The following is an 11,461-nucleotide window of genomic DNA, read 5'->3' on the forward strand; positions in this document are numbered from 1 at the left end:
GCACACAATACATGCAATGATTCTAAATGCAGGAAGATCACAGGTGAATGAGTGGAAAGTCTTGTGGATCCAGTGGCAGTGGAAGCATCTCACTGCTGACAGGGTCTCCACATGGCTCCTCCATCTTCAGGGCTCTAGAATAGCTTCAGCAGGAAGACGAAGCAGAGCGTGTGAGTGTATCTGGCCTCCAGTGAGCTATTTATCTCCATGGCACCTCCAAATAAGGTCATCAAGCTGCGACCTGATTGACAGGCTAGACTCCACCCCTTTGCAAGTTGACAGATTATGTAACTACCACACTTCTCAAATCTTCTTAGCTGAGTTTTCACTATTGCAAATGGCTTCACCATCTGACTCAGACTTAAAGCCAAAATACAGTTGCCAAATTCAGCTCTCCCATCTCCTTCCCTCATCTTCCACAACAAATTTATCACCAAATCAGATTGGTTCTATACTTTCCATTTTGTTTGACTCTGTTATTTCCAATTTTCCTTTTTTCCACCTCTATGGTCTCTAGTCCAGGCTGATATCACGACTTTCTGACATTCATGCAATACATGCAGCATAACCCATTTTCTCATATCCACTTTCATACTCTGCAAAGATTTTCTATGGTGCAGAGTAATCTTTTCTTGTTTAATGCCTATTGCTTCTATCTTTAAAATCTTCAAATCTTCTTAAAATATCCTGAATTTCAGTGCCTTCTAGAAATTGGGGGTACTGAGTTCTGCATTGGTAGTTATTATAAGAATCTGATAAAATATAAATACACATACAGAGAATATTTACATGAAAAGCCCAATGCTTTGCTGGGCATGTTTTAGAAGTTATTTCTTTTTTCCTATTTTTCTTTTCTTTCCTAAAGCAATTAGGAGCACAGAGCTAAATGGAGAGATGGAAGTCAATTCTACTTATAATGCCTGTGGTCATATACTGCTAAAGAAGACTGGAATGTAACTAAACTTTAAACTTGATCCTACATCCTTTAGCTTTGCTATTGGTAATGCAATACCGAGCCAGATCTGACCCATCTGAGGTAACAAAATCACCTTTGTCTTCTTACTGTGTTTTCCATATTCCAAAGGTGGAAATGTTGAGTCACGTTTTTCAAATTGACTAACAAGGGGAGAAAGGAGCAGAGAGAGGTGGGGGGGGGGGGGGTAGAGAGAGAGAGAGAGAAAGATAACATATGGTCTATTGCAAAAAAGTAAGACTTTTTAATTGATTGAAGCTAAATTAAATCTGAGAGCCACCTCACCGCAGAGTAAGACATGGGTAGGATTCCCTCTGGGTCCTAGAATAATTTCACATACTCGGGGCATGCAGGTTCAGGGTATGAGACAGCTCTTGGGAATAGAAGGCAGACAAGACAGAATGAAGAAGAAAAATGTTGTCCTTAAGCACTTTGTGAAGGAACCCTGGTGGCCTTGTGAGCTACACATTCAGCTGCTAACCACAAAGTCAGCAGTTCAAACCCACCAGTCCCTCCTCAGAGGAAACACAGGTTTTGTGCTCCTGTAAAGATGTAAATTCTTGGAAACCCATATGAGCAGCTCTACCATGTCCTAAAGCGTCACTATGAGTCAGCATTGACTCCATGGCAATGAGTTTGGTTTTTTTTGGAAGCACAAAGAAATTCAAAACGAAGATGTTATATGTAAACATCCATCTAAGTGTGTGTGTGTGTGTGTGTGTGTGTGTGTGTATAAATTACAGAGCACCTTCCCCCAGTGTATATGTCTATTCTGTATCTTTTTCTGGTGCTCCTTATTGCTCCAGGTTCTACATGCTGCCCCATCCCATTCTTGAGAGGGACCACCCCATCCGATGATCCATCACAAGCTCCGTCCTCCCCAGAGTTCCACAGATGTGGGAATTGCGTCATTTCCTTTTCTAGCTGCAACAGATAAACATTATTTTCCCAATGAAGGAAGCATGAGTTTATTTTTGCTTTAAGATAAATAAATGAGTGTAGGTAAGAACTTCTTTTTAAAAGAAAGTTCACAAAATTAGGTCTTACATCTTAAATATCATCTTTATCAATAACGTGAGCATAAAATGGCAATAAGTGTTGGTGGTTATAGGAAACTGAGACATATAATTGATACTCTGCTCAGCACATAGTTGGCACTTTGGGGGTTTTGTTTATTTTTGTTTTAGCTTCTTTTTCTTTTTTAATTAATAAAATCCTAAATTTGGAGACTAAAATTGCAAATATATCCCAAAGTCAGCATCATAAGGGGATCTGCAATACTCTCGAGATACATGCTTTAAAATATCAAATAATAGATGGACATATTTATCTACCCAGGAGACGTGCAAGGCCATACTTGGCTTTTGTCATGAATTCCAACCCTTGAGAACCTTCGGAGACTGGCTTTTGTAATAGAGTATGTCAAATACAAACTCTGGTTTTGCTTGTGCACGCTCAATAGCTTCCAACCTCCAGCCCATTCTGCTGCGCCGAATTCATTTACAAAGTCTTCCTCCGGAGCTAGGGTTCCATGAGTTCTGAGTATGCAGGAACGTCCCTCCGGCAAATTATTTTGGGTCAGTTTTTCTGATGTGACTTTGATTTCAGCATATTTGTCTACTTCTGTTTAGAAAGTATATAATTTTGAAGTTTTCTTCCTTCCTTAATTTCTTCTTTCCTCCCTTCTTTGCTCGTTTACTCTTTCTCTCCTTTCTTATTTTCATTTAAGAGCATCCTATTTCACTAAGTGCATTCTCACAGGGGCTGGAGAAAGTGACATAGACCTCGCAGCCTAAGGAAGGCAGAAAGTTATATAATATGCATAATGTTTAGTGAGCTGAGCTGACCCACATTTTGAAGAGCATTCAAATTTCTTCAAGTAGAATAATGTGAATTGTACAGAAACTCACATTTCTTCAACTTTTCTATCTTTTAAAATGTGGAAAAGTTTGAGTTTCTTTAGTTGAATAAGTTACATGTTATTCTTCGACATACAATTATTATAAGACTAATTTAGATAACTACTTAAACTTGATTTCTCACCATGATCTAATATTGGACAGGAAACTGGCTTTATATGAGGTATGGAAAAGGAGAATTTAAACAGGATACCAAACCCTATCCAAATCTTTCAATATATTTTATCAAATATTTTCAGCACTTAGCAGTATTCAAATCATGGTAACCAAAGTGAAAAGTCATACTCATTCCTATAATTCATTTTTATTATAACCTTTGTAGAATATTGATAAAATTATTTCCTATCAATTATTTATACCAATGAGGGCATGAAACTGTGTAAAGTGAAAAAAACTGTTTCCAGCAGAATTCTCTCTCTTTAGTGTCGATTTAATGAGAAGCTGAGACACAGGCTCATCTTGAAACTACCAGGAGTGTTTAATAATCATATAACCATCAGCACTTATAAACTACAACATTTAAAATGCTTGCACAAATAAATTTTATTAACATTTTTCTGATAGGAAAATAGGATCTTGGAGTAGAAGAAATAAGCCCAGGATTTGAATAAATATATCAGAAAAGTGGTCTTTCATTTAGAGACCAAAAAAAATCATGTATCATTAACTGCTATTGGTCTCATTCAGCTTTCCTTCTAAATATGTATCTCCATTATTATGTGAGGACAAACCAGTGTTGAATTACAAAGCAGCTTCAAACAGAGTGGGCAATGAGAGGTTAATCCAAGGATGCAACAACCACTGGTGCAGCTGGACCAAAGCCTGCACACGTGGAAAGTCCTGGGGCTACAGGGCGTGGAGTTGGAGGAGGAATCACATAGCCTCCTGGGGCAGCTGGCACAGAGGAGGAATCTTATCTCGTGGTGCATTTTGGGACTGTGTTAGTCTGGGTACATTAGAGAAACAAATCCACAGAAACTCATATGCATAAGAGAGAGTTTTACATAAAGGGTAAGTGTACATTAAGAAAACATCCCAACCCAGTGCTGCCCAAGCCCACAAGTCCAACATTAACCCATATATCCGACACCAGTCCACAAAGTCCTCCTCCATCTCACAACACACACACACAATGATGCCGACTGCAGGAGGAAAGCCAAATCAGTGGATGTGTAAGCACCTCAGCACTGGCCGGGGTCTCCACACGGCTGCTCCAGAACCCAGGGCTGCATCAGGGTAGGTCCATGTGGCTTCTCCTTGGGGATGTCTTGCAGGAAGTGAGCCTTGCAAGCTAAAGCAGGGAACTGGCTAAGGCAGCTGCACCCTGGTCTGACCATCACAAAGCAAGAGACCTGAGAACTAGAAAGGCGAGGCTCACTGAGCCATTTATCTATCCACCCTTCAATTAACCCCACATGTGTTTATCGGCTAGGTTGGCACAATAAACTTTAACTATCTCAGGGGCAAACAGTTAAAATGGATTAAGTCTCATTCATCTGAACTGCATATTGGTTATAACGATCATTATTAAAAGGGAGAATTGATTTCTTGTGCAGAGTGTTCACTAGGAGGAATTGTGCAGTGACTGACTCCAAACATTTTTATCTGAAATATGATGATAAGTTAAAAAGTATTGGTACATGATCATGTTGTTGTTAGGTGCCATTCAATCCGTTACTATGTATGAGTGAACAAAACACTGCCCGGTCCTGTGCCATCCTTACAATTGTTCTTATGTTTGAGCCCATTGTTGCAGCCACTGTGTCAATCCACCTTGTTGAGGGATTTCCTCTTTTCCACTGCCGCTCTACTTTACCAGGCACAATGTCCTTCTCCAGAGGCTGGAGGAATGTTGTCTCCTACCAACATGTCCAAAGTATGTGAGACAAAGGCTCACCATCCTTGCCTCTAAGGAGCATTCTGGCTGTATTTCTTCTAAGACAGATTGGTTTGTTCTTTGGGCAGTCCATGGTACTTTCAATATTCTTCACCAGCACCATAATAAAATGTATCGATGCTTTGATTCTTTGACAATCATAGTTTAGGTCTACACACTTCAGCAGGCATTGAACTGTTCCCATCTCTCTATTTCCATTTCTCTCTTTCTAACCATCAAAAAAGAGGACGCCCTTCAAGGGGATGGGGCCCCAGCATAGGAACAATTGTGAGGCCTGGGCAGGCCCTGGCAGTGTTTCATTCTGTTGTGCATAAGATTGCCATGGCTCGCAACCAACCCCATGGCACCAAACGCCATCAACCTTTCCCTAAAGAATTCTGTGTCCTCTTACTGGGCAGGTCTAGCATCCTTGAGGGATTAAAACTGTGGTTTTTTGCAATGTTCTTTTAGTTTGGGGAACAGAAAGAAGGGGGATATTGGGCCTGTAGAGTGCATGGCATAATATTTCCCAAGAAAATACTCAGAGAACAGCCCTGGTTGTCCCTTGAAGAATGAGCAAGCACATTGCCATGATGGAAACAAAAATTCCTGGGTGGAAATTTCCTGGCCTTTTACTCACCAGTGCATTTTTCAATTTTCTTAAAACTTCTTCATAATAAGCTCCCTTGATTTTCTTATGTCCATTGAGGAAATTCATCAAGACTATACCTTTGTAAACCCAGAAAACAGCCACCATAACCTTCTGAGCTGACCTCTCTGTCTTGAATGTAATTGGGCCTGCAGGTCCCCTAGGAAACCAGTTGTGACTGGACTTTTTTTTAAAGCGCTCTAATGAGATTAAGCCAAATGTATTACTTGGAGAACATGTCTGCAGTCATCCACTGATTCCAAAGACATCCTTAAACTTATTTGGGAGAGAAAAAAATCTCATGCCTGCATGAACTGAAAGCCTACTAGCACTATTTTTCACTACTCATGTATAAAAAATACTGTGGACTACCAGAAAAATGAAGTCATGTTTTGGGGAAAGTACAGCTCTTTAGAAGTAAGTATGGTAAATCTTCATGTCACAGACTTTGGACATGTTGTCAGGAGGCACTAGTCCCTGGAGAGGGACATAATGGTTGGTCAAGCAGAAAATCAATGCTAAAGAGGAAAGCCCTCAGCAAGATGAATTCACACAACCGTTGCAACAAAGCGCTCAGGCACAGGAATAATTGTGACAATGTTGTAGGGCGGGGCAGTGTTTTGTTCTGTTATACATCGTATGACAGAACCAACACAACTGCACCAAACAACAACAAGAGAAATTGCTAGAGTATATATACACACAAGTGATCACAGCAGAGGGGCAAAAAGACCAGTTGAGTATAAAAAAGAGTAATCTTCTAACGAAATTTATGAAATTACTGCTGATTAAAATAAATATTTAAAGAAAAGTCTTCGGTCAGACTGCCTGAACTCTCACCTAGACGTAACCGTGCACCACTGGTTTGCATCATAGCAACCTTGGGAGTTGATCAGATAGAATCTTTTAGGGATTTCGATGACTTAGATCTGAGTGCCAACATGGATGGGGTGCTCACAGTTGCCTTTCTTCTCTTTTCCTTATCTCCGCTGCTCTAGACACACACATCTACATACATGGATCTCTTCATGAGTAGAGGCTGTACTTGAACCTTTCGGATTAAGGTCCGTGGTCTGACATTTGTCATCCTCCTATTCCTTCTGCAGAGCCGCGCCTATGAATTACGCAGGCACACGGGCAATGTCCTAACTGTTCATTTGAGGAGCGGTCCAGCTAATCCAGCACTCTGAGCATTAACTGGTAACATTATTTCTTTGGAATGTGTCTGCTATAACGGAAGCCCAATATCTTGCTTATCTTCCAGTGTTTACCTTCCATAGCACATGCTCAAAGGCACTCATCATGACGAAGTACCTGCTCTGAAACTACATTTTTAAATTGTGTGCCCTATAAAGGCTTATCTGGAGAATGAGAGGGATCTTACCTATTTCTATTTCTTTATACTTTATGATCATTTTTTAGGAGTGGACAAACATGATTTCTTTAGATTTTCAATGAGTTCTGTTAAAGTAGTGTTTCCAGGCTCCCAGTAGGCCAGAAAGTCAAATCCATCCATCTCCATGAAACATTTACATATGGAACATCAATAAGAACACTTCAAAATTTGATTGCTTTGAGCTCCTCCTCCTGCAACAACTCCTTTTGGAGAAATACTAACAAATACTGAAAGAATGACTTGCACTTCAGAACCCTTTATTCTCCCTGTTCATGCACTTGTGTGGATTCTAATGAATAATTTGAAGGCTCTAATGAATAATTCGAGACAGGAAACCGAAAAGAGAATAAAGGAAAACAAGGATGGAGATAAAAAGTGACTCTCATTAGCCCTCGAATAGCTGAGAATTGGCTATTCGTGAGCTCATTTCCTTTGTTCCAATTACTGGCTCTGCAAATTATCGTAAAACATGATTAAATGGAGGCTCTCTCAAAATTCTTAAGTGCCTAATTTTTCCCTAAATGAATATCAATACTAAAACCATGTAAAGTAATACATTGATGGGAAGAAAAAAAAACCAAACAAACAATGAAGTCATATTTTATTTTTAAATACATTTTCACAAAAATAAATACAAAATAAGGTACCTCATTGACTTTATTACTTGATTCAATAGCTACATTTTTGTCATTTATCTATAAAAAATAATTCTAGTGTCATGTAAGTACTCTGTGTGAAATATCCAGACTCCTCATTTTCAGCTATCTCAGTAGCAGATATTTCATACTTATGACAATAGTAAAAATTCTATTTTATGCATTAATAACATACACCTGGAAGTGCTGAACACTGAGCAAGTGCAACATTAGCTGTTATCACTAATTTTATATATAAACTCAAGTAGACCATGATTTTCAGTGTTTTGACAGCTATGTAATGATGTAATCATTCTCCATTTTGTGATCAGCTGTGGTAATTCTCTATTTACACTAATGCTTGTTTTTGAACAGTGACCTGGTCTTTGTAATCTATCCATGTTGGTAAGTGAGGAGTAAGTGTTCATACTATATATAAAACTCATTGCCATTGAGTAGATTCCAACTCATAGCGACTGTATACACAGGGAGAGATAATATCAATAGAAATAAAAATACATACTTTCACCTTTTTTTAATCCATATTTATTCAATTAGCCTGCAGCATTCACTAAATAATTGTTAAGCACATGTTACACGTTAAGTATTTATATTTTAACAATGCTACCTATTATCTAAAATTTTCTTTTCAACATTATTAATAAACAGGGCTTACTGGAGAGAGCCAATGATTTGCTTTGAGAATATGAGCAGAGGAAGAAATAAGTTAGGGACCTCACCAGGACCACAGATGTGTCAGTACAGGTTTTACCAAGATTACAGAAATAAAAAAGCCTGAGCTGTTGGGTTTGCAGATTAAAGCAGTATAATATCTTCACATGTCCATTTTCAAGTCACCAACCTGAATCACAGAATGCGGTCAATAAGAGATGTATACAATCAATTCTCTGGACCAATTTTGAGCCAACTCTAGAACATGACCGGGAGTACCTACTAGACATGTATTTTAGGGACACATGGAGAGTGTATTTATGATTACAAGACTGGAAGGCTAAACCGTCTTGCAAAGTGACTCATTAATACTCCTAAAAACCCATTGCTCTCAAGCCTATTGGGACTCCTGCCAATCCCATGAGTTACAGAGCAGAACTGCTAAACAGAGCTTTCTTGGCTCTCCATTTTACAGAAGTCAATTGCTAGTTCTTTCCTTTGTGGCACTGCTGGTTGATTTGATCCTCCGACCTTTAGTTTAATAAAAAGCGTTTGTATCATCCCAATACCATAAACCAAATATGACTCAAGGAGCTATAAATACACACTGATACCTTTATCTCTGTCCTCATCGTCTTTAGTGCTTTTCCTCACTTGATGTTAGAGCATCTACTCTCATATCCTCTTTGAGTCTTCTACTTCCTTGAGCACCATGACTGTGTTACTTAAAAAAGAAAACAGCGTCTGTTTTGGGAAGCTAGCAGTAACGATAACCTACCTAGCAAAAGGTTTGACCATTTGGTCACACAGAATATTTTTTAAAGTTATCCTCAAGCAAGGGCTTTATATAGAATTTTTTTTCTGCTTCATCAAGGACCTTCTGAAGTAAAGCTTGCTTTTTTCCCCCATTGAGAATTTAAGTTAAAGAATGTAAGCACAATCTAGTGTTTAGCACTGATTACAGCTAAATCTCCAGAAGTTTACCCACTATTGATTTTGTACCTTAAGCGCAAATAGCAAGCTATTTAAAAAGCAAATAATATCTTAATGTTACTATGTGAATACTTGCTTTGAAGACTGTGGGAAATGATCTACAAACTCCCTAGGGTTCCATGGACCACATTGTGAGAAATCCTACCCTAACCTAGTCACCAATGTCTGATGTCTCTTCGATTGGTTAGTACAATAACCTTCTATCTAGGCTTCCACATCCATCCTTGTGTCTGTTATCCAGTCAAGGATCCCTGGGGGTGTCGTGGGTTAAGCATTAAGCTGCTACCCAAATGGTTGGTGATTTGAACTCACCAGCCATTCCATGAGAGAAAGACGAAGTAGTCTGTTTCTGGAAAGACTTATAGCCTTGGAAACCCTTTGAAATACTTCTGCCCAGTTACGAGTTGGAATCGACACAATCCTTATAAGATTACGTCTGGTTTATACTCCATCCACACACGAACTTTCACTAAGGCAATTCTGATCATGTCATTCATGCCTCCAAACTATTACTATTGGGATAAAAATTAAAATGCTTACGATGGCTAACAGCATCCCCTGGGATTGGGTACCAGGCACCTCAACAACCTCATCTCCCCTCCATTCTCCTTTTCAATCTATTTGCACCAACCATGCTGATTTCTTTCCACTCTTCAGAGAAATAAGATTCATTTTCCCCTGCAGAATCTTTGCATACGCACACTCTCTTCTTTGTGCCTGAAACTTTTTTTTTCTGTACATCATTTATCTGATTAGTTTAACCCACCCTTCCTTTATGAACTTTAATCTCACTTGAAGAGGTTTCTCTACCTGTCACCCCATAAAAGTAAGTCTCCCATTTATCTCACAAACATCCTTTTATTCACATAATGAATCATAATTATTTGTACACTTTGCTTCTTTCATTCTGAAGACCAGACTGTGACTGCCTTACTCGCCACTAATGCTTAGCACAGATAAGAGCTTCTAATCTTATCTAACTTTAGTGAAGAATAAACGTTGGAAGATTCTCTGCAAGGAAACATCATTCTGCCTATTTTGTTGAGTTTCTACAACACTGGACCTGTCACCATAATTGAAGGAACGAGAAAGCACAGCACTTTAATCTAGCTCTTCTCACAATAACAGCTCCAGAGTACCTCACCAAAAGATAACAACAACAACAACTATATATAAACAAGCAACCAAACCAGAGATGCAGAGAGCACATCTGCAGAAATCAAATATCAGATCTTCAGTAGTCGGCTAACATACGCATACTAAAAATTGACACTCGGTAACTAAAGTTCTGTAATAAGGATAAATCTGTCATACCTCAATGGGTCTTTGCCTCATGCCAGTTTTTCTCCAATTGGTTTTCTGAATTCTTCATTCAAGTGGACTTCAGACAATCTACAGACATATGCAGAAAAATATATCAGAACTCTAAAATGTGGGCCTGGCATAGGCTGGAAGGAAAGCTTCCATCTGTCTCTCCATTTCAGGACAAATACTTAAATTGTATTAGTGCTGAGTCAGACCTGCAGCTTCTTGACTTTCTGAAAAAATACCATCGTCTCAAGTTTAACTCCTCAGAAATTACATTATTTTGAGGAAATAATGTGGTTCTACTTTTATAAAAGAAAATTGTGCTAGAAATTAAGTAAGCCCAGGAAGTTTCAAAGTTCTTCTTGGGAGTGTGTCCATGAAGTCACATGTCAAGAAGGAACCAGCAGTGACTGGGTGGCACACCCCACGAAGATATCATTCGAAAGAATCGGGATGTTTTTTAATATTTATGATTTGCTTAATTAAAAATGTGGCACCAAATTGATTAAAAGCTTTCAGAAATAGTCTTGTAAATGTACTCCATTAATTCTACCTATATAAATTACCTAATGATGCTATAAAAATATCACAAGGGATTTTTTGTTTCACAAATGTATTTGTTCACAGTTTGGAGGACGCTCAGTCCAAATCTAGAGTACTGACCCTAGGGGAAGGCACTCTCACTATCGGCTCTGCAGAAAGATTCTTGTCTCTTCTGTTTGTTTCCTGGTTCCTTGAAGATCCCCACGTGGCTTGGCATCAACGTTTCCCAACCTCAGTTTGCTCCCTTACTTGTTCAGTTTCTTTTATATCTCAAAAGAGATTGACTCAAGATATAACCTAAGCTTACCTCGTTGGCATGCCAAATATAATTTACTCTTCGTTAATCATAGTCCTTGATTCGTGAGTGTAATGAACAGCTATTTCACAAATGTAATTTGCAACCACTGGCAGGAGTTCTAATTTGCAGCACACAGTTTGCTGTTGCCACCGGGTGCCCTCACTGTGTTTCTGACTCCTCGCAGCCCTACGTACAACAG

Source organism: Echinops telfairi, unplaced genomic scaffold, assembly GCF_000313985.2.
Source record: "Echinops telfairi isolate 266 unplaced genomic scaffold, ASM31398v2 ScPeMD7_5927;HRSCAF=6808, whole genome shotgun sequence".
NCBI classification, from domain to species: Eukaryota; Metazoa; Chordata; class Mammalia; order Afrosoricida; family Tenrecidae; genus Echinops; species Echinops telfairi.